Below are 26,930 nucleotides of genomic sequence, written 5' to 3' on the forward strand. Positions count from 1 at the left end.
CTTATCCTTAATCTAAAGTGCCATTAGTTTAAACATTTTTCACTTTTAAAAAATGTATGAACAAGGTCCCTAGATTGCATGGGTACTATGAGCATCATTAAATAAAGTAAGAAAAAGCGCAATTTTGGGAAAGCATATTAATTAAACCTATATTTTATAATAATGGATTATCCTTGTTATTGTTTTTAATAATGCATTTTACCCATAGAAGGCTTTATGCTTTTCCAAGAGTTTTCACTATATTCTTTTGTCAATCAACTTTCATAACAATATCATGGGAAACATAGAGAAAGTATTACTAAGTTCATTTTTTACAAAACCAAGATGTAATTCAACAGAGAAATTATGACTTCTCTAAGGTCAGATGACACATTAATGATAGTGACAAGACCAGAAATTCTATTTTTTTTTTAGTTCTAGCATAAAACTCTTTTCATTACTATTCTGTATAATTCTTAGTCAATTACATTTTATGGGGGTGGGGAGGAATATATCAATCTTGTCATCTTGTCACACTTAATAGAGAAGATTCCCTTTGGGACACATATTGATTTACAAAACCACAAATTAATGTTACCCATGTTGAATTATATATATATATATATATAGTAAAACAATGTAGAGAAAGACCTCTTTATTTAGAAGCAGTTGCAAAGAAAATCATGAAATCCAGGAAATAATTGCCTAGATTATTTTAAGGATACTCCAGAATACTGTTTTAAAACAGCTTTTATGACAAAAGTTCAGGCACCAATAGGCAATTCTGTGAAAAACATGTCTCTAGTTAATTATTAAGTATACTAATTTCTATGGCTAGAGATAAGGCATTGGAATTAAATAACTATTTTAGTATAGTGGACATGATCCTCGATCAAGCAGTAGTCAATAGATCAGTTCTTGATCCATTGCTGCCACTAATAGACTCTTTTTTCTTTTTCAAGAAGCCTAACTTCTTTTATTCTCAATTTCTCTTCTATAAAAATACATGTTTTGGACTAGATTAGGTATTCCTTTTAATCTTTTTTTTAATAAGGTGGTTCTAAATGGCAGTACTATAAAGCCTATGATCACCTTTTCATAATAATAATTTTAAATGTGCAAACTAAAGTACATAGATTAATATAGGTATTCGCATATTATAGATATCATAGACCCCCTGATATTTATCCACTGGATTTATTATATAATCATGGATCCAGATTTTAAAAAATATTGACTGATTTTCAAATCCTTTCCTCCATTTGTGTGATATGATATATAAGTAAGAAGTATTAAGTTTTCTTAATCTTGAGGTCAATTCTAGTTTTAAGATACTCTAAGAATCCCATGCTAAATCTGTAATTGTACTTTCTGATTAACTGTTACTGCTATTTCTTCCTCCTACCTCCCAAGTATGAGGAGAGCAAAAGAGGCTACTTGTTTAACTTCTGAGGACTCAGAAAGGAAATTAGCTCACAGCTTGACTTATTCTTTTCTATACTCCTGTCGTTTAAGAATCATGAATCTGACTTATCTGACTATAGTACTTACACTTCTTAGCCTCAGGATATTCCACACTTTTATGGTGGACTCTCCCATTGCTATACAAAGAAATTACTCTCAGCTCTAGGCTGCTCTACTTTCTCTTCCTTTCAATTAAAGGCAAAAGGGAAATAGCTTTTGTAAACTCTCTGGTTTCCTGATTGTTTCTCTTTTAATTCCCCAGTCTGCAATTTCAATACGGATACTTTTCTCCAAAATTCGTTTCAAATATATTTATAAAGCCTCTATTTGGCAGTAAGAATCCTATCTGAATTACATATTATATTTCTTTTTCCTTCCCTAATTATCCTTTTAACTTGTTTCTACTCTGGTTCTCAATTCAATGTGTTGCCTATCAGGTTTCTCATATTAAAAAAAAAAAAAAAAAACAATTATCCTTCATTTTATATTGAATTATTTTAGCTCCCAATGCTTCTCTGCAATCATTCCAATTGAACCCAATTTAAGTCAATTTGCATCTCTTCCAGTTGTAGCAATGTACACTTTTAAAATGATTTTAAAGATATTTTTCTTTTTAGAAATATTTCTTACTAGATAATCAATTTAACTAAAACGTTCTTTGGCTATTAGTTTCCATAATTTCAAGATTATCATACTTACTACAGTCTGGAAAGATTTTAGCCCTTATTCTCCTCTAGAATATTGTATTCAATCAGAGGGAATCCAATTTAGAAAGGGGTAGTTAGTCTAGGACATAAAGCCCAGCTTTAAGTATATTTAATTTGAAGGTACAGATAATCAAAATATTAACTCCAGGTTCTCTGGAATAACCTATTTTCCCAGGAAGTCTAGATCCATTATTCATTCAATCAACATATTAATATATATTAAGCATATACTTTTTCCCAGGTATTGTGCTATATTCAGTGAATACAAAGAAAGGCCAAAGACATACTTTGCTCTCAAGAATCTCAGTCAAATGGGAGACATAGCACACAAGCAACTATGTACAAACAAGCTGTATACACAAGAAAATTGAAAATAATCAGTGGAGGAAAAGCATTAAAATTGTGTGGGATGGATGCAAGAGCCTCTTTCACAAATTAATTTATCAGAGACATCTTCAGGTACAAAGAGAAAACACTTATTTTAATTCCTGGAGGGAGAGACCCAGACATACCTTGGAGCCATCCCAAATCCCACCATGTGCTCCTGGAACCTAGCCAGTTTCTGTCTTGTCCAGGACTTAAAAGACTCAAACTTTCTCATTGGATAGACTAAAAGGACATAATCATCTTTGACCAATGGTCACCAATGTTGTCTGCTTCCTGTGGGTCACATCATTTCCTGTAACTTCCCTAATTCCTGCATCCCAGGGTTCAAGGCTGCGAATAGGGATCATATGACTTAGTCCCAGTCCCATAAACTTTAGAAAACTCCATCTAATTGGTCCCATTAAGAATTAAGGAGAATTTGGGTTTTGAAGAAATCCAGGGAACAGAGATGAAGAGTGAGAATATTCCATTCATTCAACACAATAAAAAGTCAGGAATCAAGAGATGAAGTATCTTTTTACAAGAAATAGCAAGGAGGGGCAGAGAAGACATGGTAGAGAGAAGCCAACATGTTGCCTAAGCTCTCCCCAGTTTCCCTCAGAAAAATACTAAATCAAGCTTCTAAAAAAATATTTGGTCAAGTGAAGGCTAATGATTCTATCAAACATCAAGCAAAATTAAAAGAATGAAAAAATAAAAGAAAGTATGAAACATTTCATTAGAAAAAACCAACTGACTTGGAAAATCGAATCATGACCAAAAATTGCCTGGGCAACATCTTTCAAGAAATTATCACAGAAAACTGTTCTCATATCCTAGAGCCAGAGGGTAAAATTGTAATTAAAATAATCCACTTATCATTTCCTGAAAGAGATTTGAAAATAAAAATAAGAAAGAATGTTGCAGTCAAATTTCAGAATTATCTGGTCAAGGAGAAAATACTTTAAGCAGTTTTTAAAAAAAATGTCAAATACAAAAAAACTAACACCTATATCACTTAGCATTTAGTAGCAAGGAAGGCAAAGGAGTTTGGATTACCATCCAGCAAAACTGAGCAGAGTCTTTCAGGAAGAAAGATGACTATTCAGTGAAATGGAGGACTTTCAAACTTTCCTGATGAAATAAGCTGAGCTGAACAGAAAATTGAATCTTCAAATACAGAGAAGCATAAAAAGATAAACAGAAGAAAATGTTAATCAATAAAATTAAACTTTTTGAATCCTTACAAGAGAAAATGGTAATTATAATGCTTGATAGTTGTATCTCTATTAGGACAGCTAGGAGGGGTAATCATAGAGAATGTGGTTATAAGTGGACTTTGTTTTGATTGTACCAAAAAAAAATGTTAAAAAAGAATTTTACTGGGAGAAGAAGGGGGAGGCAGAATTAACATGAAGAAGTCCAAAGGATCTATTACAGTAGGGAGAAAGAAGGGAGAGGTGAGCATCAATTGACTCAATTTTACTCAAAAGAAAAATAATATACACACTTGGGTATAGAAATGTATCTTATCCTGTAGGAAACTAGGAGTAGAAAGAAAAAAAAGGCGGGGGAAGGTTGGTAGAAGGAAGGGCAGAGATAGGAGTAGTAGGAAGAAAGAAAAAACAGGGCTGATAGAAGGGTTAGCAGATTGAAGAAAGTAGTAACCAGAAACTGGACAATGGTGAGGAGGAACATGGTAAAAGTAGAGAGAAAAGTATAAACAGATGAATTATAAGATGGACTGAATTATAAGTTAGAAATCAAAAGTCTGAATATGAGTAGGATGAACTCTCCTATAAAAAGGGGGATAGCAGAGTGGATTAAAAATAAAAAATCCTACAATATGCTATTTACAAGAAACACATTTGAAACAGAGAAATACATAGAGACTGAAGATAAAAGACTGGAGCAAAATATATTATGCTTCAGCTGAAGTATAAAAAAGTAAAAACAAAAATTGGGGACAGCAATCCCAATCTCAAACAAAAGTAAAAACAAAACTAATTAAAAGAGATAAGGAAGGAAACTACATCTAGCTAAAGGGTCCCACAGATAATGAACTAATATCGATACTAAACATATATGCACCAAGTGGTATAAAATTCCTAGAGGAAAAATTGTCAGTTATGGGAAGAAAAAGACAGCAAAATTATACAAGAGGAGGATCTCAATCTCCCTCTATCTGAAATAGATAAATCAAATTACAAAATAAACAAGAAAGAAGTTAAGGAGGTAAATAGAAATTTAGAAAAGTCAAATTTTTACAGCTACTGTTTCTGATAAAGTTCTCATATCTAAAATATATAAACAACCACATCAAATTTGTATCAATGTAAATCATTTCATAAACATGGTCAAAGAATACGAACAGTCAGTTTTCAGATGAAGAAATTAAGGCCATCTATGCAGTCTCATAAAACTGCTTTAAATCATTATTGATTAGAGAATTGCAAATTAAAACAATTCTAAGATACTACCTCACATCTATCAGATTAGATAAGAAAACAGAAAGAGAAAATTATAACTGTTGGAGGGGATGTGAGAAAATTGGGACACTAATGCATTATTGATGTAGTGTGAACTGATTCAACCATTCTGGAGAGCAATTTGGAACTACGCTTAAAGGGTTATACTGTGTATACCCTTTAATCCAGCAATATAAGTTGTAGAGGGCCAGAACTCTAGAAAAGTATGCTTGAAACAATAATACTTATAGTGGGATTTTTACTAAGTGTGATTGATGAGATAATGGTTCTCTAGTTCACATATACTTAGTACTTAGTATGGTGATGTAATGGTTCTCTAGTTCACACATACTTAGTGTGCTGTAATGATGTAATCATACTGAGGTATTTAAGAGCAGAGAGTCCTGGAAATGGAGACATTTCATATTTGATCATCCTCCTGGTGGCTCTTCTGCCTACTGCACTCCACTAAGATCAAGGCTGTTCCCAAGTACCTCCAGAGAGCTAGCCCCAACAATACATTTTGGTGCCCAAATGTGGGATACTGAAAGAAGCACATTAAAGATTTGCCATTTCAGTACCCAGCATTAATTTAGCTGACCCTTATAAAAGATATGAAACTTTTACCAAAGGAATGAAAAATAGCCCTACTATGTGTTGAATGTATGTTGCTCCTGCTCTTTCTCCTTTTTCCTTCTTTTAGAACTTATGCAATTCTTCATAGCCAATTGTATTATGTTGTATATATAGAATGCTTTCTCAGGAGTTGATTCAGGACCATTATCTTTATAATATTCAAATAGTTGCTCTCCCACTAGTTTCCACTTATCTGGTTCTAATTTTTCTTCCTTAGAGAACCAGGGAGATGTTCATTCTAATATATTTAAGAGTCCAATAATCTGCTTTCAAGTTACCAACAAACTTTGCAACTTTATTAACCTAACTATGCATGCTACACACTCTTCTCGGGATAAGGAGGGCTCTTTTCTTAGTATTTGCCCCCTTTCAGCTGAGAAATGAAAGTGATAAGTTTAGTTAGCCCTTACCAAAGTTTCCTGCTTATCTGTTTTTGTACTCACCCTATTTCTGGGTCACAGGAACTTCAGTGGAGAATTGCATCAGTTAAACTGCTCAGTGTAGATCCTTACATCAGAATGTATTGTGCTTCTTTCAGTGCCCCACATTAGAACACTAAAATGTAATATCCAGGCTAGCTCTCTGGAGGATCTTGGGACTAACCTTGATCTGAGTGTAGGAGTGCAGTAGGCAGGAGAGCCACCAGGAGGATGGTCAAAGATGGAATGTCTCTATTTATGGTCCTCTCAGCCCTTAAATGCTGCAGTATGATTACCTCATTGCAGCATACTATGTATAAACTGAGAACCATTACATCACCATACTAAGTACTAAGTATATGTGAACTAGAGAATCATTATCTCATCAATCACACTGAGTAAATACCCTGCTATAAGTATTCTTGTTTCAAAGCCCTCTAGGAACAAATATTGGATACAACTTTGGAATACAACCAAAGAGACCATAAAAAATAGAAAAGGACCCATGTATACAAAAAAATTTGAAGAACTCTTTTTGTAGTGTTAAAGAATTGAAATTTTAAGGTATGCCCATCAATTAAGGGATGGTTGAATAAGTTCTAGTATATTAATGTAACAGAATACTATTTTAATAAGAAATTTTTAGTAGTCAGATTTAAGAAAAACCTGGAAAAATTTAGAACTGATGCTAAGTGTAGAAAGCATAACTAGAAGAACAGTGTGTACAGTGACAGCAACATTGTGTGATGATCAATTATGATAGACTTTCTTCTTTAATGCAATGTGATGATCTACAATTCCAACAGACTTTGTAATAGAAAATTACAAATATATCCAGAGAAAGAAATATGGAGACTGGACCAATACATACTATTTTACCTAATTTTAAGCTCATTTTCTTTTCTTGTTTTTTTCCCTTTTGATTTTTTTTCCACATGATGACTAATATGGAAATATTTTTGACAGAATTGTACATGTATAACCTATGTCAGATTGCTTGCTCTCTGGGAAAGAAGGAGGAAGAAAAATTTGGAACTCAAAATCTTTAAAAAAATGAATGTTGAAAATTACCTTTACTTTAAGTAAAATGAAATACACATTAAGAAAAAAAAATTAAAATAAGAAATAGAAAGGAGATCAATATGAATGGATTACAGAGTCCATAGTGAAGAGTAAAGTGTATTAGAAGACCAGAAAGGTGGGGTTGGGTCAAGTTATGAAACATTTTGAAAGCTAAGGAATGGATTTTATATTTGATACTAGAAATGATGGTGAGCCACTGGAGTTTAATAAATGTGTACACACACAGTGTGTGTCTGTGTCTATGTGTGGTGGAGGGGCGACATGGTCAGATCTGTTCTTTAAGAAGATCACTTAGTTAAGTGGAAAATGGGATAGAATGGGGAGAGACTTCAGGTACAGCAGACTTACCAGCATTTCATTGCAATAGTCCAGATATGAAGTTATGGCATACTACACAAAGGTAGTAAACAAGGGTGGTACATAAAAAAAAAGAGAAGAGAACATATGCAGGAGATGTTACAGAAGATTAAATTAATAGAATTAGGCAATCACTTGGTTAATGAATAAAAAAAAGGAGTAGGTAAGAAGCTTTAAGTGAGGAATGAGATTTCTGCAGAACTTTTGAGATCCTAAAAGCTCCTGAACAAAATGCCTTAAATTCTAAGTGAAAGTATCTCTTGTTTGAGGAATAGCAAAGAGGTCATTATTATATACTGAAGAGTATATAACAATACTTTTATGAAGAGTAAAGTATAAGGAATGTAGAAAGATGGGGGAGGGAAATCTGTAGACAGTGTAAGTTTTTAGAGGTTTTGAACACCAAACAGGGTTTTGTATTTAGCCCTGGAGGCAATAGAGAACCAATAGAGGTACTTTCAATTTAAATTTTTCTGTACATATACAAGTGAAATTAGATGTTTTAAACTGAGAGGGATGTCAGAAATGATGAATACATATTTCCCAGTGTTAAAAAAGAAAATGGAATCCCCAAAGAGACAGTGACTTGAGAAAGATCAAAAAGTAATAAATGGCAAAGCTGAAATTTAATTCCATATCTTTTAATTCCAAATCCAGTGTTCTTTCTACTATGCTACATAGGTTACTTAGTTTCCATACTCTGAGGTTTCTTAGATACCCTGAGATGCCTTAAACAGGATAAATATGAGAATATGTTTGTGATCTTTGTATCTTACATATTTTCCTTAAGAGGTTTCACTGGTAAACTCCTCCATCCTTTTTACTTACAGACTTCTTTTTTGCTTGTTTTATTTTACAAGACAAGTTGTTAAGATTCTTAATTTATATCATGTTTCTTCAAAAAAAACTGGCTAATTAGCAGTGAAATGCATCAAACATCTCAGAGGCTCAGAGAATGACATTAAGAATTACTCTAAGTTCAACTTTCATGGATTCACTATGTCATGGGACATGATTTTTTTTTCTGATACAACACCTAGTTGTTGTTGTTGTTGTTTTACTCTTCATTATTTTATTTTCTTTCATCTAAAGGTCTTTCTTATCATCTCAGTTGAGCATTTTGCTAATGACATACCATTCCAGAGGCTCATGTGATCTAATGTGATTTAATAAACCACAATCTCTTGCAATAGCTCCATGCCATTATGTATTATATTTATTACCTCTTGGAACCTTTTGCTAACTCTCACCTTTTCAAGTAGGTACAACCCAACTCTACATATTCATACTCTGGGCACCTGCCTCTCTGATTGTACCAAGTAAATTAAATAAATGAATAAATGACCACCTATTTCATTTTTCTGTGCTACTAGATGCTAGGGATAAAGAGACAAAATCAAATATTATCTGACTTCAAGAAACTTATAAGTATCTTCCCATCCACTCCTCCTACCCTGTAGGGTAAGGTATGCACAATTGAGAGTATTTTTTGGTTATTTCTTTTTTGAAATAATTTTGATGAGAGTAAGTTTTAAACATTTCTCACCACCTTCCATCTCTTCTATTGCACAAGTTCTTCTTCTTTTTTAAAGCATCTCAATTCCCTTTTTTATGGGTTCAAGTCTCAAAAGAACGAGATCTTAAACTACTGAAGGAATAGTTGGTCTAGAAATGTGGAGCCTTTGATAGTGTTTTCTTTTTCTTTTTTGTTTTTATTTATTTAATGCTTTTTCTTTTCAAAACAAATGCATGAATTTTTCAACATTGATGGTTACAAAACTTTGTGTTCAAATTTTCCCCTCCATCCTCCCACCCCTCTCCTAGATAGTAAGTAATCCAATATATGTACACATACTTATATAATAAGCCTGCTGCACAAGAAAAATCAGGTCAAAAAGGAAAAATAATGAGAAAGAAAACAAAATGCAGTCAAACAACAACAGAAAGAATGAAAATGCTATGTTGTGATCCACACTCAGTTACCACAGTCCTCTCTCTGAGCAAATATGGCTCTCTTCATCACAGGATCATTGGAACTGCCCTCAATCATTTCATTGTTAGAAAGAATCATGTCCATCCTACTTGATCATTGTACAATCTTGTTGTTGCTGTATATAATGATCAATTGGTTCTGCTCATTTCACTTAGCATCAGTTTGTGTAAGTTTCTCCAGGTCTCTCTAAATTCATCCTCCTGATCGTTTCTTATAGAAAAATAATATTCCATAACATTCATATACCATAACTTATTCACCCATTCTCCAACTGATGGGTACCAGTCACTTTCCAGTTTCTTGCCACTACAAATAGGGTTGCCACAAACATTTTTGTATTTATGGGTCCTTCAAGATCTATTTGGGAAATAGGTCCAGTAGAAACAGTGCTGGATCAAAGGATGCAGAGTTTGATAACTTTTTGAGCATAATTCCAAATTGTTCTCCAGAATGAATGTATCTTTTCTTTTTTTTATTTGTTATAATAACTTTTTATTGACAGAATCCATACCAGGGTAATTTTTTACAACATTATCTCTTGCACTCACTTCTGTTCTTATTTTTCCCCTCCCTCTCTTCACTCCCTCCCCTAGATGGAGAGCTGTCCTATATATGTTAAATATGTTCCAGTATATCCTAGATAATATATATATATATATATATATATATATATATATATATATATATATATATGCAGAACTGAACAGTTCTCTTGTTGCACAGGGAGAATTGGATTCAGAGGGTAAAAATAACCTGGGAAGAAAAACAAAAATGCAAATAGTTTACATTCATTTCCCTGTGTTCTTTCTTTGGGTGTAGCTGCTTCTGTCCATCATTGATCAATTGAAACTGAGTTAGGTTTCTTTGTCAAAAAAATCCACTTCCATCAGAATACATCTTCATACAGTATCGTTGTTGAAGTATATAATGATCTCCTGGTCCTGCTCATTTCACTTAGCATCAGTTCATGTAAGTCTCTCCAAACCTCTCTGAATTCATCCTGCTGGTCATTTCTTATAGAAAAATAATTGAATGTATCTTTTCAAAGTTCCACCAATGTATTAGTATCCCAGTTTTCCCATATCCCCTCCAACATTTGTCATTATTGTCATTTCATGTCATCTTATCCAATCTAACAGGTATGTAGTGGTATCTCAGAGTCCTCTTAATTTGTATTTCTCTGCTCAATAGTGATTTAGAGCACCTTTTCATATGACTAAACATGGTTTTAATTTCTTCCTCTGAAAATTGTCTGTTACTATCCTTTGACCATTTATCATTTGGAGAATGGCTTGAATTCCTATAAATTTGAGTCAATTCTCTATATCTTTTAGAAATGAGGCCTTTATCAAAACTCTTAAATATAAAAATGTTTTCCCAATGTTTTGCTTCCTTTAAATTTATGTCTGTATTAGTTTTATTTCTTTAAAAAAACTTTTTAGCTTAATACAATCAAAATTATCTATTTGTTGTTCAATAATGAGTTACAGTTTTTGGTCTACAAATTCCTTCTTTCTTCATAGATCTGAGGGGTAAACTACACGATGTTCTTCTAATTTTCTTATAATGTTACTCCTTATGTCTAAATCATGAACTCATTTTGATCTTCTCTTGATATATGGTGTTGTAGTGGGCCAATGCCTAGTTTCTGCCATACTAATTTCCAATTTTCCCAGCAGTTTTTGGTAAATAGTGATTTCTTATCCCCAAATCTGGGGTCTTTGGATTTGTCAAACACCTGTTTGCTATAGTTATTGACTATTTTATCCTGTGAACATATCCTATTCCACTGATTGACGACTGTATTTCTTAGACAGTACCAAATGTTTTTGATGACCATTGCTTTATAATATAGTTTTAGATCTGGCACAGCGAGGCTACTTTCATTGGTATTTTTTTTTCATTAATTCTCTTGGAATTATTGACCTTTTGTTCTTCCAGATGAACTTTGTTATTATTTTTTCTAGGTCTGTAAAATAATTTCATGGGAGTTTTATTGGTAAGGTACAAAATAAGTAGATTAATTTAGGTAGTGTTGTCATTTTTATTATATTTTCTTGGCCTATGCACGAGCACTTGATATATTTCCAACTGATTAGATCCAATTTTGTGTGAAAAATTGTTTGTGGTTGTATTCACGTAGATCTTGACTTTCCCTTGTTAGTAGGTTCCCAAATATTTTATACTATTGGCAGTTATTTTGAATGGAATTTTTCTTTTTATCTCTTACTGCTGGACTTCATTGGTAATATATAAAAATCTGGATGATTTATGTGGATTATTTTGTATCCTGAAAGTTTGCTAAAGTTGTGAATTGTTTCTAGTACTTTTTATTTAATTCTCTAGAATTCTTTAAGTATACCATGATATCATTTGCAAAGAATGAAAACTTGTCTTCCTTATTACCTACTCTAATTCCTTTAATCTCTTTTTCTTCTCTTATTGCCAAAGCTAACAATAAAATATCTAATAAAGATATTTTCTAATCAATATTATAATAAAATATTGAATAGTAATGGTGATAGTGGGCAGCCTTGTTTCACTCCTGATCTTACTGGGAATAGTTCTAGTTTGTCCCCATTGCCTATGATGCTTGCTGATGACTTTAAATAGATGCTATTGATCATTTTAAGGAAAACTGGACTTATTCCTATATTCCAGTATTTTCAATAGGAATGAATGTTGGATTTTATCAAATGCTTTTTCTGCATCTCTTTAGATGATCATGTGATTTTTGTTGCCTTGGTTATTGATATAGTTAATTATGCTAATAGTTTTCCTAATATTGAACCAGCTCTTCATTCCTGGTATAAATCTTACTTGGCCATGGTGTATTATTCTGGGAATAACTTTCTGTAATCTCTGTGCTAATTATTTATTTAAGATTTTTGCATCAATATTCATCAGGCAAATGGGTGTATAATTTTTTTCTCTGTTTTCATCCTACATGGTTTAGATATCAGCCACCCTACATGTCTCATAAAAAGAATTCCATAGGCCTCTTTCTTTCCCTATTTTTTCAAAGAGTTTGTATACTACTGCAATTAATTGTTCTTTAATGTTTGGTAGAATTCACATGTAAATTCATCTGATACTGGAGATTTTTCTTAGGGAGTTCATTAATAGCTTGTTCTATTTTTTTTTCTAAAATGGAGCTATTTAGATAATTATTTTCTCTTCTGTTAATCTGGGCAATCTATTTTTTTTTTTTTTGTAGATATTCCTCTACTTCACTTAGATTATCAAATTTATTGACATATAGTTGGGCAAAATAACTCCTAATTTCCTGTTCATTGGTGGAAAGTTCTCCCTTTTCATTTTAAGACTAATAATTTGATTTTCTTCTCTCCTTTTTCTCATCAAATTAAGTAAAGTTAAATCTATTTTGTTGGCTTTTATATAAAACCAATTCTTTTTTATTTATTAATTCAATAGTTTTCTTATTTTCAATTTTATTAATCTCCCTTTTTATTTTCAAAATTTCAAATTTGGTATTTATTTGAGAGTTTTTAATTTGTTTTTTTTTTCTCACTTTTTCAGTTGTAAGCCCTGTAAAGTCCAGGATAGCTCCCTGGAAGCCTCAGAGTCAGCCAGAGTCAGGATAAGCAAAAATCCTTAGTTGTTAGAATCCTAGTGTTAACTCAATGGAATTGATACAATGCTTATTGGTTCACATCTTAGAGTGAATCCTTACAAGGTGATAAGTCACTAATACTGATAGAAACAATGCTTGTGTTCATACCTTTAGAGAGGTCATATAAGCAAGAAGCTCTTAGGGCCACAGAGCACTCTGGGAGGCAACCAATAATCCCACTCTCCAATCCCACAATCCCACTCTTGGAGAAGGAGCATAAATAGAGCTTCAGTAAGTCAGTCAAGTGAATTCAACTGAAAAGATTGAGAGAGGAGTGTCAAGTGAGTTCAGAGAGAAGCCCTCTCTTGGAGGCAAGAGAGATTCATTCCAACTTTCACTTTGGTTCTGGCTGGAGACTGAAGAAAGCAGAGGCTGAGGGCAAGCTGTAAGAGCTCTTAGACCAAGGAGAGAGAGAAGCTTCTAAGAAAACTAACCGGGCTATTTTGAAGGATACAATAAAAGATCTGAACTTTTAACACTTGGCTGAGTTTTGGGTGATTATTACTTTGAACTGAAAACTAAGGCTGCCTCCAGAAAACCTCCCCAAGAAACCTGCTCCCAGAGAGAACCATTATATTTTAAAGAAGAAGAACACCACATTTGGTCTTTAAAGGGAGGAGTGAAGGAGATAGACAAAACTGCCAGGAGTTTTGCCAAGGATCTAGAATTCAGAATCTCTACACTTTTCTCCTCTCCATCTTGTGAACAAGTGAGTCTGGCTCGTCTCACTCCATCCTCTAATCCCTCCTACAATTATGTGTATACACCAAAAGATGGAGCCAGCATGAGATAGTGAGAAAAGCCATTTTTCCAAGCATTTGCTAATAGAGAGTTATTGTCCAATAGATAATTAGCTTTAAGTGCTTGGTTGTCTGATTGAAGCACATCTTTTAAGAGTTTCAGCGCTTTACAAAGCTCAATTCACTGATCTTCTCTTTCTCTATTTTTTGCAAGTAAGCATCTAGAGATATAAAATTTCCCCTAATAACTGCTTTAGTTTCATCCCACAAATTTTTGTATGTTGTCTCATTATTGTCATTCTCTTGGTTGAAGTTATTGCTTGTGTCTATGATTTGGTTTTTTATCCATTCATTCTTTAAGATTAAATTATTTGTTTTTCAATTAATTTTTGGTCTATTTTCCCCTGGCCTTTTATTGCATGAGATTTTTATTCCAAAATAATCTGAAAAAAATGCACTTACTATTTCTGTTTTTCTGCATTTGATTTTGAGGGTTTTCTGCCCAAATACAGGGTCAGATTTTTTATAATCCAGGAACCATTGAGGAAAAAAAATATTTTCCTTTCTGTCTCCATTCAATTTTCTCCAGAGGTCTATCATATCTAACTTTTCTAAAATTCTTTCAACCTCCTTAACTTCTTTCTTATTTATTTTGTGATTTAATTTATCTAGTTCTGAGAGAGCAAGGTTGAGATAGTTTAGCATGGTTTTGTTGTTTGTTTTTTCTTGCAGTTCTCAACTTCTCTAGGAATTTGGATGCAGTCCCACTTGGTGCATATATGTGCAGTACTGATATTGCATCATTGTCTTTCGTATTCTTTAGCAAGATAGTTTCCTTTTTTATATCTTTTAATTAGATTAATTTTTGTTTTTGTTTGATCTGAGATCAGGATTGCCACTCCTGCTTTTTTGACTTCACCTGAAGTATAATAAATTCTGTTCCAGCCTTTTACCTTTATTCTGTATGTATCACTTTGCTTTAAATGTGTTTCTTTTAAAGAATGTATTGTAGGATTCTGGCTTTCAATCCAATATGGTATCTGCTTTCAGTTTAATGAAAGAGTTCAATCCCATTCGTGTTCATAGTTAAAATAACTAATTCTGTGTTTCCTTATTTACTTCAAGTTATGCTTTTCTCTTTTCTTTCTTCCTTTCCTTCTGCAAAGTATTTTGCTTCTGACTATCATCTCCCTCAAACAGCCCTCCCACTTTAAAGCTACTCTCTTTTTTTTACACCTTTTCCTCATCACTTCTGTTTTTACTTCTATTAGTCTTCCCCTTTGTTTTCCTCTTTTCCCTCCCACTTTCCTAAAGATGAGACAAGTTTCTCTGTGAAACCAAATATATCTGATATTCTCTTTTTGAGCCATATTTGATGAGAGTAAAATTTACAAAATATTCATCCCCTCCTTTATTTCCCTCAATTATAATAGGTCTTCTTTCCCTCTTCATGAGATGGAATTTCCCTCATTTTATCTCCATTTTCCTCTTTTATACTGTACAATCCCTTATCTGTCTCTAGTTTCTTTTTCATATTATCATAATAAAATCAAATTATACCCACACTTTCTAAGTATACCCATAACAGAAATATAGTCCTCAAGAGTTCTTCCTTTTTTACCTTTACTATCCTTCTCTTAAGTTCTGTATTTGGAGATCATTTTTTTTTGTTCAATTTTAGTATTTTCTTGAGAAATAAATGAAATTCACTTCTATCACTGAATGTCCATCTTCTTCCCTGAAATAGAATGTTAAGTTTAGCAGGATAGTTTATTTTTGGCCGTAATCCAAGTTTCTTTGCATTTCAGAATATCAGATTCCAGACTCATCTGTCCCTTAAGGTGGAAGCTGCTAGGTCCTGGTCAGCTCCTTGGTATTAGAATTATCTTTTTCTGGCTGCTTGCAATATGTTTTTCTTAGTCCAATAGTTCTGAAATTTAGTCATGATATTCCTTGTAGTTTTCATTTTGGGGTCTCTTTCAGCAACTTATTAGTGAATTCTTTCAATGGTTAGTTTACCTTCTGGTTCTAGGGCATCAGGGCACTTGTCCTTTATGATTTCCTATAATATAATGTCTAGGCTTTTGTTTTTTCATCATAGCTTTCAGGAATTCTAGTAATGCTTCAATCAGCTTTCCTAGATCTTAGATCTAATTTTCAGGTAATTGATTTTCCTAGAAGGTCTTTCATATTTTTGTCTATTTTTTTCTTTGATTCTTGAATTCATGTTGAGTCATTTACTTCCATTTGTTCAATTCTCATTTTTAGTGTATTATTTTCTTCCGTTACTTTTTTAGCTCCTTTTGTATTTGGCCAATTGAAGTGTTTTGTTCATTGCATTTTTTTCTATTTTACAATTCTACTTTTCAATGAATTGGTATCTTTTTCATATCTATTCTATAAGGAGTTATCTGCTTTTCCCATTTTATCAAATGTATTTTTAAAGAGTTTTCTTCAGATCATTTCTATTTTTCCTTTTTTATACCCTCTTGCCAAGATCTCATTTCCTTTCCACATTTTTCTTCTAACTCTCTTTTAAGGTCCTTTTTGAAAGCTTCCAAGAAAGCCTTGTGAAATGGGGACCAGCTCATATCTCGCTTTGGTGCTTCATCTGGATTTGATTTGCTTTTAGGAATCTCAGAGTTTAAGGTCTGTTCTCTCTCTCCATAATAGGTGTCTGAAGTTAGAGTTCTTTTTGATTTATTGCTCATTTGTTTTTTAAGAGTTGAGATCTGCTCTTAAGTCAAAGGGGTGACAGTTGCTTTGGTCTGCTCTGGGGTTAGTGCCTGATTGACTTCCAGTGCTGGGTAATTGGCTAGATTACAAGTTCTTCCAGGGCTCAGTGGACTTTTGTATGCACTTTTGGGTGTTTTACAGCAAATCTGCTAGGCACTCTTGCAATCAGGACAGAGTAGCCTTACAGCTTTATAGAAGATTCTTCCCTATGTCTGCAATGCTGTGACTTCCCAGCCCAGTTCCTTGCCCCGGGCTCCCTACATTTCAGTCTTGGCTCAGCAGACTGTCTTCTTCTGGAAATTTGATGTACTACAAATATTTGTGGATTCTGTCTATTCAAAACCAGTTCAGAGACTTAATATGTTGTTGGTTTGAGAGAAGGTCAGAGGAGGTCACAAAAAGTCATGTCTTCCCTCTGCCATTTTGGCTCCATCTCCACAAGCTCTTCTTTTAAAGTTTCTTTTATGTAAGAAGATTTTTTCATTCTTACAATAAATTTCTCCTTACTCTACTACAATTTTTTCTCAGCATTTATTTTTTACATCATGTGATCATACTCAACTTCCTCTGATATCCTCTCTCAATATATACCACATTTAACAGTCTAATAGTGAAAGGGTTCTTATGAGTTACAAGAATCATCTTCCCATAAAGAAATAAAATACTTGACCTTACTGAAAACCCTTCTGATTTTTGTTTCCCATTGATCTTTTTATGTTTATCTTGAGTTTTATATTTGAAAATTCAGTTTTCTATTCAGCTGCTGTTTTTAATTAATAATGTTTGAAAGTTCTCAATTTCAATATATACTTTTTTCCCCTAACAGGATTATACTTATCTTTGTTGAGTAGGCTGTTCTTGATTGTAATCACAGCTCTTTTGTGCTCCAGAATATCATAACCTAATCCCTCCAATACTATAATGTAAAATCTATTAGATTTTTATATTTTTCTGACTGGCTCCATGCCTTTCTGGCTTCTTGACACTTTTTCTCTTTGATTTGAGAACTCTGGAAATTGACTATAATATTCTTGGGAGTTTTCATCTTGGGATCTCTTTCAGTAGGTGATCAGTGGATTCTTTTTTTTATATATATATAACTTTTTATTGATAGAACCCATGTCAGGGTAATTTTTTACAGCATTATCCCTTGCATTCACTTCTGTCCCGATTTTTCCCCTCCCTTCCTCCATCCCCTCCGGCAAATGGCAAGCAGTCCTTTACATGTTGAATAGGCTACAGTATATCCTAGATACAATATATGTGTGCAGAACTGAACAGTTTTCTTGTTGCACAGGGAGAATTGAATTCAGAAGGTATAAATAACCTGGGAAGAAAAACAAAAAAGCAAGCAGTTTATATTCATTTCCCAGTGTTCTTTCTCTGGGTGTAGCTGCTTCTGTTCATCTTTGATCAATTGAAACTGAATTAGCTCTTTTTATCGAAGAGAATCACTTCCATCAGAATACATCCTCAAAAAAAAAATCATTGTTGAGGTATATAATGATCTCCTGGTTCTGCTCATTTCACTTAGCATCAGTTCATGTAAGTCTCGCCAGTCCTCTCTGTATTCATCCCACTGGCCATTCCTTACAGATCAGTGAATTCTTAAAATTTATATTTTATCTTTTGGTCCTAGAATATTAGGATAGTTTTTCTTGATCATCTCTTGAAAGATGATGCCAAGTCTCTCTCTCTCTTTCTCTCTCTCTCTGTCTGTCTGTCTCCCTCTCTCTCTCTCTCTCTCTCTCTTTCTTTCTCTCTTTTTCTCTCTCTTAAAAGCATGGCTTTCAAATAATTCTTAAATTACCTCTCCTGGATCTATTTTTCTAGATTGGTTATTTTTCCATGAAGATACATTACATTTTTCTGGTTTTTTTATTTTGATTTTTAAAAAATCATTTCTTGATGTCTCATGAAGTCATTAGCTTCCTCTTGCCCAATTTTAATTTTTTAGGAAATATCTTCAGTTCACTTTGCACTCATTTTTTTTTCCATTTTCAGTGAATTTGGCTTGGCTTGTCAGTATTTTGGGAGCTACTTTAACCAAGCTCTTGACTTACTTTTCATAATGTTCCTTTGAACAACAAATTTCAAAATTTCCTAAATTTTCCTTTATGTCTTTTAATTTTTAAATCCTTTAAAAGCTCTTCCAGAAATTATTTTTAAGCTTATATTCAATAGGTTGGCTGCTTTGATTTCATTGTCTTTTTCTGAGATTGTGTTGTAATCTTCTCTTGTCATATTATCATCATCTCCTCCTTCTCTTCCTCCTTTTTCTCCTGCTCCTCTTCCTCCTCCTCCTCCTCTTCTTCCTCTTACTCTTCCTTCTCCTCTTCCTTTTCTTTCTCCTCCTTCTCCTTTTTTTTCCTCCTCCTCCTTTTTCTCCTCCTCCTCTTCCTCTTCTTTTTTCTCCTCTTTCTCCTCCTCCTTTTTCTCCTCTTCCTCTTCCTTCTCTTTTTCCTCCTCTTCTTCCTTCTTCTTCTTCTTCTTCCTCCTCCTCTTCTTCTTCTTCTTCTTCTTCTTCTTCTTCTTCTTCTTCTTCTTCTTCTTCTTCTTCTTCTTCTTCTTCTTCTTCTTCTTCTTCTCCTTCCCCTTCCCCTTCTCCTTCCCCTTCCCCTTCCCCTTCCCCTTCCCCTTCCCCTTCCCCTCCCCTTCCCCTTCCCCTTCCCCTTCCTTCCCCTTCCCCTTCCCCTTCCCCTTCCCCTTCCCCTTCCCCTTCCCCTTCCCCTTCCCCTTCCCCTTCCCCTTCCCCTTCCCCTTCCCCTTCCCCTTCCCCTTCCCCTTCCCCTTCCCCTCCCCTTCCCCTTCCCCTTCCCCTCCCCTTCCCCTTCCCCTTCCCCTTCTCCTTCCCCTTCCCCTTCTCCTTCTTCTTCCCTTCCCCTTCCCCTTCCCCTTCCCCTTCCCCTTCCCCTTCCCCTTCCCCTTCTCCTCCTCCTCCTCCTCCTCCTCTCCTCCTCCTCCTCCTCCTCCTCCTCCTCCTCCTCCTCCTCCTCCTCCTCCTCCTCCTCCTCCTCCTCCTTCTTCTTCTTCTTCTTCTTCTTCTTCTTCTTCTTCTTCTTCTTCTTCTTCTTCTTCTTCTTCTCCTTCTTGACTTTATAAACACCAGGATCTTTGTAGTGCTATTTTTCATAACCAAATCTGGGGATCTGAAGGATTTTAGTTCTTTCAAGATGGTATGATCTAAAGAAATGTGTGACTATTGCTTCCTTTCCTATACTCTGGCCCATGAGTTTCCCCAATCACTGTTCTACATCCTGGAGAGTAATAAGGGCCTCTATTTTCCTGTGGCACTGAGCACTCCTGTTCCTTCTAGCCTTAGAAATGCAAATTAATAATTTTTCTCTATGTCTTATACCTGAAAAAAAGGTTCTCATTCTCCTGTGAATAATGACAAGCATTCCTATCTATCTTGGAACTGTGACCAGAATTCCATATCTGCCACTCCAAAATTTGATCAGGTATTATTTTAAAGTTGATTGGAAAGAAATTTGGGGAAGTTCAAGAAAGTTCATGTTACCTTATCATATTAGTTCTGTCCTCTCTCAGCTATTCATTTTCAATGTTCTCAATGCATTAATACATTCTAGAGTCAAAGGGGATGTCTGTCAGGCTTTAAGTGAAGCTTTATATTTTTGAGGAGGAGGAAACTAGGATATCATAGAGGATAGGAAAAAGTATTACTTTGAGATGTTAGAGTTCTCCCTAGAGGAGGAGCAATTTCTTCCTCCATATTATTCTGCCCAATCATGGCATGCCTCATAGAAAGATCATAATTGAAAAGTAGTGGCTAATACCTTAATCACTTTCATAATACTTAGCTTGGGCAACCAATTTTCCATGACTAATATCCTTGTTTTTCTTCAATTCTCACATCTCCTTTTTCCCCCTCCCCACACATACTTCATCTTTGCCAGAATATGAAAATAAAGGAATAATATTACTGAAAAAAAAGTACAGTAATAACTTTTTTCTATCACAATCCACTAAAAATTATAGTAAGAACACATTAATCAAAGAAACAGCAATTGCAAATTCAATTAAGATTGAATTTCCAAAAATTAAAGAATTCATTAATTAAGGAAGACCTAAATTTAAATAGTAAATGAAATAGATTTAAAGAGGGAGAAATAGACTAGAAGAACTAATCAGACTTAGAAAAATGTAGGCAAATCCCTACACACTTATGTTATAAGGTATTTGAGGTTAGAAGACCTGTGTTCTTTGTCTTTTTATATCTCTCAACACCTATTATGTTCAATGTAATTTATTTATTTATGACTCTTAAATTAGAGATGTTTTTTAAGTCTTTAGAAAAGCAATTTTCAGATGCTAGAAGACAGAATTAAATTCATAAATACAAATAAATTTGATATCCAGTAAATAGGAATTTGCAATTTTTGTATGTTCTTAGTTTGGGAATACCCTTCCCCAAAACATATGGTAGCCACTCCTCTGATTTCATATATAAGTCAGATGGAATTGCCTGAGGCATAGCAATGTTAAGGCCTGACTCTGAATCACACACTATATTAACTACAACTTATTCATCCTATTCCCATAGATATAATGAATTAAGTTAAAAATTAATGAGCACCAAAAAAATTAATGAGCACCTCTAAAAGATATATTGATGAAATAGAATGAAAAAAATAATAAAAACACCAAATGTTTAGAAATTGAGGAAATTATTAAACACAATTTCAGTAACCATGTTGTGAGATTCTTAGAATCCAATTCAAAAGCAAACCATAAAGAAATATGCCCAGACACCTATTTGGCAAGTTTTTTTAATTTTATATGCAAAGACAGGACTTTACAAGCTGCCAAGAACAAAAAAGAGAGAATATTCAGTGAAACAAATGATATGACCTGCCTCATACCTTTCAGAATTTATAAAAGAAATGGGAGAAAAATCTCATGATACATTGTTGTAAGGTTGCTAATGAATATTTCAGTATCTAGAAAATGTTTTCTCATAATACCTAAGTTCAAACACTGTATTATTTACATGGGTTCAAATTTTTCTTCTAACATTTATTTGCAATTTAAAATCTGTTTCAATTTCTTAATCTACTAAATGAACATATTTTTAATGCTTAACCAATGAAGTTCTAATGAGGAAAATATTTTTCAGGTGTTATCCAAATGTGTTATTTTTTTAAATTAATGTCAGTGTATTGAATTTTGTTCAAAGAAAAAAAAGTTCTTTGTGTCTTTTTGTACATCCCATAATTTCAAGAATAGTTACATGAACATAATACATTTTTACACATACTTATTTGATAACTATAAATTTTAAAACATATATGTATATGTAGATATATATGTACATATACATGTATATGTGCATATAAGTATTTATGTATATATGTGTGTATTTGTACATGAGTAGAGAAAAAGAGAGGAAAACGCAGGATGAGGCTTAATATAGAAATTAATTCTTCTTTGATCCCATTACCACTCTTACATATAGAATAACAAAATTTGAAATGTGAAGAAAGTTAAATGACCATCTAATTTAACCCATATATAAATCTTCACTCTAATATACTTGACAAATTTGTATTCTAACAACTATTTTCCTTATGTTCTCAATAAATTACACCATTAATTTAAAAAAGTTTCCTTTTATTGATTGACATTTTCTTCTTTGGTTGTTGTTCCTACTTTCTTAAAAGTAAGTTGACATTCGTCCTTTTCTTCTAGAACTCAAGTGAAAGTTAAACTATTACATCTCCAAAGATCCCCTTCCATTGATGGGCAATACTTGTTAATTCATCTGGACTTAGGATTTTTTTTTTTTTGTAGGCAGCTCATTAATGGATTGTTCAATTTTTTTTCCTAAGAAAAAATTGTTTCAGTATCTAAGTACTGTTCTATTTGGTTAATCTAGGAATTTTATAATTTGGCAAATATTCATGTTTTTCACTTAGATTCTGAGATTTAATGACGTATAATTGAGCAAAATAACTCCTAATAATTGCTTTCATTTCAACTTTATTGAAAGTATATTCAGCTTTTTTTCATTTTTGATATTGGTAAATTTAGCATACTTCTTTCTTTTTTAAATCAAATCAACCAATATTTTATCTATTTTTCATTAAGCCAACTTTTATTTTTACTTATTACTTCAATGTTTTTGTTTAACTTTCAATTTTATTCACTTAACTTTAAAATTTCCTTTTTAATATTTAGTTGAGAATTTTTAGTTTTTGATGGATATTTCAATTCCATAGGTAATCAATTGATCTCTTTCTCCCTTTTATTCTACACATGCACACACACACACACACACACACACACACACACACATAACCGCATGCACTCATACACACACATTTTAGAATATTGTCTCATTGACATTTTTTATGAAAGCATTGATTGTTTCTCTGATTTGTTCTTTAATCCACTCATTTTTTGTATTAATTATTTAGTTTCAAGTTAAATTTTAATCTATGCTTCTTTGGCCCTTTACTGAATATAATTTGTGTTGATTTATGATCTGAAAAGGCTTGTTTTCCTGCATTTTATTTTGAGGTTTATGTCCCAATGCACAGTCAGTTTTTGTGAAGGTGCCCTACAAAGCTGAGGGAAAAAAAAAAGGTATACTCCTTTATATTCTCATTCCATTTTCTTCAGAGTTCTATCATATTTGATTTTTCTAAGTTTTTTTTCCTTCTCTTTGACTCCTTTCTTATTTATTTTATAATTTGAAATGTATCTGAGAGAAAAAATTTGAGGTTCCCCACTAGTATAATTTTACTATTTCCTCCTGTAATTCATTGAGTTTTTCCTTTGAAAATTTGTATGCTATGTCATTTGGTGCTTATATGTTATATATATATATATATATATATATATATATATATATATATATATATATATATATATATATATATATATTCCATCCCTATAATTTATTCATTCATGTATCTTTTTCAGGCTTGTTTCCTATATTTAATATATTGTTGAATTCTTGTTTATAACCCATGCAATTTCCTGTTTCTCTTTTATGAGCGAATTAAACCCACTTACAGTAATAGTTATTTCCTTCCTTCCAGTTGTATTCTATGTTCTCTCTTTTTATCTTGACAAGTCTTCTTTTGATCACTGCCTTCTTTTATCTGTCCTCTTTTTTTTTAATCACTTTCCCAATTTCAGACACACTTAATGAATTTAGATGGAATTGAAGTTGCCTGACCCCTTGACCTATTCTTCCCTTCACTATAAAAGAAGATACAGAATAATTTTAATTTCCTTAGCTTACCTTTGGAATGATTAAAAGTTTTGTTTGACACATAACTAGCTAGCTATCAATTTAATGCATCACATGTAGAGGAAATATATTAGAAATCTTACTATGTAAATATGTAAATCAATATATCTTTAAGATTCTAATTTACACTTATTTCATTAGCAATAAAAAAAGCCTAGAAAAAATTGTTTTACTAAATATTGGCACTAATTTGAAAAAAAAAAGGTGAATCTACAGATATGTTAGTGGCACTGTAAGTTATAAAAACCATAAACCTTTATCAAACATATTTTCTATAAATTGAAGACACATCTTCATATTAATTCTAAAGATTGTTCTCAAACTATACATATGTAAAAAGGATTTCTGTAAAAAGGATGACATTTAAATGAACTCTCCTAGTTCTAGGTGAGTCCATATTGATGAAAAAAATATGGAAATTTCCTAGTTCCCTAGTTATAGAGTGGAGGGAGGGAAAGAGGAGAAAAGAATTGGAGCGCAAGAGAAGACTTGGGGCTAGGGTGAGGAGAAAAGCAAAGAGACAGGAAGATAGAGAAAGGGCAAAAGATTTGGATAGAGACAGGGACATAATTGCTTCTTTGTAGTATAGAGAGAAGAATGAAGCAGAAGAGAATGTTGCCATTAGCTGTCAGCTGCTTGCTAGAAAAGTAGAAGAAATGGAAGACTAAAAGGAAGATTTCCACAACCTTAAGTATTTTTCAAAACTTAAGCTATTCATACACAATCAGATGTCTGCTTGATCAAAGAATATACAAAGTTTTAGAGTCCTTTGGGCATAGCTCCAAATTGCTCTCCAGAATGTTTGGATCATTTCACAATTCCACCATCAATGCATTAGTGTCTCAGTTTTTCATCATTTTTATTTCTTAAAGGGCATATTAGTGAAACAAAAGTTTTGGAGGGACTATTCATTTGTATGTTGTATTTTATTTGTATATTGTGTATTATGCCACCAATGGACTGTATGTAGGTATGTCACTGGAAAACCGTTGTGTTACTGGAGAACCAGCTTTTTTTCTCTTTCTCTCTTTCACTCTCACTTTCTTTCTCTCTCTTTCCTTCTAATCCTACCTGCAATCAATCAATCAATATTAATTAATTAAGTGATTATTAAGTGCCAGACACTATATTAAATATTGGAGATACAAAAAATACCAAAATAATCCCTGCCTCAAAACAATCTAATTTGGGAAACAACAAATAAGTCTTCCTTCCTTCCTTCCTCCCTCTCTTCCTTCCCTTCTTCTTTCCTTCCTTCCCTCCTTCCTCCTTTTCTCCTTCCTTCCTCTCTTCCTTCACTTCTTTCTTTCTTTCCTCCTTTCCTTCCTTTCTTCCTTCCTTCCTTCCCTCCTTCCTTCCTCTCTTCCTTCCTTTCTTCCTTCCTTCCCTCCTCTTCTCCTTCCTTCCTCTCTTCCTTCACTTCTTCCTTCCTTCCATCCTTCCTCTCTTCCTTCACTTCTTCCTTCCTTCCCTCCTTCCCTCCTTCCTTCCTTCCCTTCTTCCCTCCTTCCTTCCTTCCCTCCTTCCCTCTTTCCTTCCTTTCTTCCTTTCCCTCTTCCTTCCTTCCTTCTTTTTTTTTTAATTTATTTTTTGTGATCGGCATAATATAGTTTATTGTTCCTAGGATTTGGAGTCAGAAGACTTTTTTTTTCAAATCTTGGTTGTGCTACTCACTAGCTATATGAATTATTATAAAAATGGTTAACTTTGATGATTTTTTAAGCGTCTTCCAGTTTAAAAAGCAAGCAAAATTGTAGTTTCATAATAACAATGATAGTAGTAATAATAATGATGATAATGATGGTAATATGTGACATACAAAATGTTTTTATGAGGATTGCACATGTTTAACCTATGTCACATTGCTTGGTATCTTGGGGAGGAAGAAGATAAGGGGACAAGGAGAAATTTTGGAATACAAAGGCTTACAAAAATGAGTTGAAAACTATTTTACATATATTTGGAAAAAATACATTCAAATAAAATTTATATATATGTGTGTGTGTGTATGTGCATGTGTGTGTGTTATTGTTATTATTACTGCTAATCTTCATATCAGACCTAAATAATTTTATCAAAACTTTAAGAATATTCTTATAAATAAAAAATAGAGGAATTATTAAAGGAGCAGTGTTGAAATATAAAGAAAAAAGGCTAAAGTACCAATGATTTTAAAAGGGAAAAATGTAGAGAAAAGAAAAGTGGATAAATCAATCACCATTTTCTTGAAACCAGATGGATAGAAAAGAAGTATATCTTTAAGGAGATTAAAAGTTTTCTTATCACTCTTCTTCCTCCTCCTCCTTTTTCTTCTCTTCCTCTTCCTCACCATCACCACCATCATCTTCCTTCTTGTCCTCCTTCTGTTCCTGCTGCTTCTGCTACTGTTTCTATTCTCATTCCCTTGGACCAGTCCATCCTGGTGCCTCTTAAGTAAATCAGTGTCTGAGGATACTTCCAGACTTTCTATCACTGACAAAAAGCCTAAAGAAAGAGTCAAGACCAAAAACAATGACCACATTAATTGGAAGGTGATTGGATAAGATGGGTTGTTGGTGCAATTTAACATTAAGAGACAGTCAACATTTAGTAAACTAATTAAAGCCAATTGTGAACTACAGAGTTTGTTGATGAGGCAGCTCAGATTGTGATTTGATGGACCACAAATCAAAGAAACAGAAACAGCTGTGCAATTGGAAATGGAGAATGAAGATACAATTGATGTATTCTAACATCAGATAGGAGGCATTTACTAAACAGAGGACTTACAAGTCTATACAACTCTACTTCAGAACTGTGCTCCCAAGGATAGTTTTCTTGCTTCTTTGATTCCTTCTCCCATTCCTTTATTGTACATAAAGTATATGCACAAGCATAATGTGTATTTTTTTAAAACTAAAACAATGGTATGTTTTGATAAATATTAAACAGATGGGGATAGGAAAAACAAATTTGTTCTGTGAAAATATCCCTTTTTTTCCAATAGTAGCATGCTCATTCAACTTTTATCTTTATATTCCAGTAAGTTATTTTGCTCTCACTGTTTAACAACAACAACAACAATAACAC

General features: G+C 33.2%; 1 pseudogene; it reads left to right on the forward strand.

Moving 5' to 3' along the window:
- Nucleotides 1–26,617, forward strand: part of LOC127546461 (uncharacterized) — a 128,413-nt pseudogene extending 101,796 nt beyond the window's left edge.
- Nucleotides 26,618–26,930: the final 313 nt, after the last annotated feature.

The sequence above is a fragment of the Antechinus flavipes genome, chromosome 2 (genome assembly GCF_016432865.1).
Source record: "Antechinus flavipes isolate AdamAnt ecotype Samford, QLD, Australia chromosome 2, AdamAnt_v2, whole genome shotgun sequence".
Classification (NCBI taxonomy): Eukaryota; Metazoa; Chordata; class Mammalia; order Dasyuromorphia; family Dasyuridae; genus Antechinus; species Antechinus flavipes.